The sequence below is a fragment of the Urocitellus parryii genome, chromosome 10 (genome assembly GCF_045843805.1).
Source record: "Urocitellus parryii isolate mUroPar1 chromosome 10, mUroPar1.hap1, whole genome shotgun sequence".
Classification (NCBI taxonomy): Eukaryota; Metazoa; Chordata; class Mammalia; order Rodentia; family Sciuridae; genus Urocitellus; species Urocitellus parryii.
Window position 1 is genome coordinate 93,602,253 of NC_135540.1, and position 3,401 is coordinate 93,605,653.

At 39.2% G+C, this 3,401-nt stretch overlaps 1 pseudogene; it reads right to left on the minus strand.

Annotated features, from left to right (window-relative positions):
• Positions 1–492: 492 nt before the first annotated feature.
• Positions 493–2,430, minus strand: LOC144257239 (delta(14)-sterol reductase LBR pseudogene; annotated as a pseudogene).
• Between the last annotated feature and the right edge of the window lie 971 nt (positions 2,431–3,401).

The following is a 3,401-nucleotide window of genomic DNA, read 5'->3' on the forward strand; positions in this document are numbered from 1 at the left end:
TGGGCCTCTTTAAACAGTGTCTGCTCCTAGCCTGCCATCACTCTCCATGTACAGCGAATTCCTTTAAAAATCACATAACTTGTAAATGATTTAAAGAGAAGCAAATGAAATTGTTTTCTTAATACAATGAAACACAAATGTATTCTAAATGGAACAGTGTTTTCACTTAAGAAAAACCAACTGGCAAAAGGGAAAAAAAATCAAAATTTGGAATTAAAAACTATAAATATCAATAGTATTCTTTTCAGTGCATTTAAGACTAGCTTTGTTGGGTTTTTTTTCAAATTTTTAAGGATTGAAAATTTCCTATTAAAAGCAAATTCTAACATTGTTATTTGTATAGTTCCTGACATTGTTATTAATTTAATAAAAATACACATGGCTATATTAACAGACATACTAGTTGGCTCTAGAGTCCTGACTCAAAACTTAAAGATCCTGTCAGTGCAATGAGAGTTTGGATTTTTTTTCCCCTGTTTTCACAAATGGAAGCCTAAACAATGGGAGCATTTTTAATCACCAGAACAGAATCAGTAAATGTACGGGAAGATTCGGTAGGGCACTCGCTGGCAGTATTTCTCCCACGCCAGGCCGTACTTCTTCTTACACTGGTGCTCATCGCGTGCTTCTCGGTGGACAAGCAAAATGGTGAAGTAAATCACATAGAAATAAGGCAGGATGTGATTAAAACCACAAGGCAGGGACCATGCCAGGGCCATGATGAGATCACCCAAGTAATTGGGGTGGCGAACAAAGCCCCACCATCCAGAAACTAGAAGAATTTTTCCCGTAGAAGTATGAATGGTTTTTAAATGAGCAAGCTTTAGATTAGTGGGATTTTTCCGGAATTCATTCTTCTGAGAATTTGCACACCGGAAGATTACATATCCACAAAGTTTCAGAGCAATAATCCCAGCAGCTACAGGCCAAGACACCTCATGAGGGTGAGTGACTAAGTAAAAGGCTTGGAAGCTATAGATAAACGGAACCCACACCAAATCTCCAAAGGCCAACATAAATCCAAACCCATCGTGGATGATGTCCATGGTCGTCAACACGGCTTCCTCGTTCCAGAGGGCGTCCACCACATATAGGAGCTGGAAACTGTTAACCAAAATCATTGCCAAGGATGGAGCAGCACGGTTCTGTACTTTCATTTCAGCCAAAAGCATCACTAAGTTAATAACCACCCATCCAATCAATCCGGGACGCAATTCACAAAAGTATTTGAGATCAAAAGCACCAATTCGAGGATTTAATTCACGGCCAATGAAGAAATCATAGACAGCATTTCCAGCGTTGGCAGGAGACAGTTCATCCTTGGGTGCTTTCCAAGAGCGAGCGTAGAGGTAAATACTCAAGATCACTGAAAAAATAGTGGCTGCAAGGGCAAACTGAAGGAAATGGTTGTATACATAATAAAGCTCAACACCCCAGAAGAGAGATGTTCCGATGGCTGCAGATGTCAAGATAAATGCATAGAATCCTTTTAATCTATACTTGAGTCTTCTTCCATCAACAAGAGGGGTTCCTTCTGCAACCTTCCCAATTGGCAACAAGGAGAACAGAGCTTGAACAAAAAACCATAGTAGGTAGATTCCACATACTCTGGTTTCCCATAAGTCATACAAATTTGGCAAAGGAGGGGGGAAATTCAGAAGACTGGGATCTTTCTGTTTACACATCAACAGCAACAGGAAGAGGAAGACAGGCAGGCCAAGCATGATGAGGGTCACACCAGGTACTCCTCCAAATTCCAAGTCCTTCTTCTGTGGGGTGGTCACTTCAAAGGTTCTTGGTGATGTGGGTCCTTTAGTAACAACTTTTTCTTCCTTAGAATCTATTTCTTTTAATTTGATCTCTTCTCTTCTTGGACGAAGACTATATTCTGTTGATATATAGCTACCATCTTGTGACAAAATGAATCTTTCCTGTGTGTTTTTACGAGGTATATCATTCCTCTCAGTGTGTTCGGGCTCCCCATTGTATATGCTGATGCTGTTTCCAAATGGCTTCAATATGAGTGGAGTCAATTTTACTTCCAAAATTTCCCTCCTTGTTTCCTTAATGTCAGGCTGGTGGGAAGCAGAGGCGGATCTTCGGGAATTCTTAGGTGTTCGACCAGGGGATCTGGAGCGTGATCTTGACCTACTGCCTCGGCTGCCTCGGCTCCCTCGGCTCCCCCGGCTCCCACGGCGTCTGGAGGGAGAACTGGAAGTTGAGCCACTTTTCCTTTGCTTAAAGGATGTTAAAGGCTTGATATCACTCTCTTTCAATTCAAGTTCAGTTCCATCTTTGTATTTGACGGTGTAAAGCTGGGATTTGCCGTCATGGCTCAGAATTTCTACTTCATAATAAAGTGAACTCCCAGGCCACCGACCTCTTACCACTTCACCATCAGCAAATTTCCTACTTGGCATTTTCTAAAATTAGTCTAGACCAGCATGGACCAGGGCTTCATCCAAGTTCCTCTCTCTTCAGACTATAGCAGACATCAATCCCAGTGAGAACATTCTTTCCCACTGCGCCGGGACCGGCGGGAACACGAACCGCTCCGGGAGAGTTGCCCAGCAGCCACCCGGAGGCGGTTCCGCGCGCTCTCGCGCCCCCTACTCTGATGTTTTTAATGTATTAAGGTGGAGACTATATTATTGTTTTCTTCTTTTCTAATGTAAGAATTTATAGGTACAAAATTTTCCCTAAACATTGCCTTAGGTACATCCAATAAATTTTTTGAAATCTTTTTATTTAATTCAAAATATTTTTTAAGGTCCTTGAGTCTTTGTTTTAAAAATAAGTCATTTAAAAGAATAATATTTAATTTCCCAATATTTGGGGAATTTTCCAGTTGTCTTTATGTTAACAACTTGTAGTATAATTCTTCTATGATCAGAGAACATATTTTATAAGATTTTTAAAAATTTATTGTAGTGTGTTTATAGACCAGATTGTGTTCCTTATTGGTGAATGCTGCATATGCAGTGGAAGAATATATACTATACAGTTGTTGGGTGGAGTGTTCTATAAACAACTAAAGAGAAAGATGGCTAATAATGTTTCTGATGTATTACATGTCCTTACTATTCTGTTCTACTTTTATCAGTTAATGAGGAAGCGTGTTGACTTCTTAAGTTACAAATGTGTATTTATTTGTCCTTTTTATCATAACTGTATTTGTTTCAAGTACTTCGAAGTTTTGTTGTTATTTGTGAACACATTTAAGAGGGTTATGTCATTGTTATTTTGGTGAAGTTACCCTCTTTATGATTATGTATCTTCTTTCTTTGGTTGTTGGTAAATCTGTTGATATAAAGTTTATTTTGTGTGATTTTACCATAACCATTGTAGCTTTCTTTTGATTGGTGTTTATATAAACTATATTTTTTCTGTCCTTTCACTTT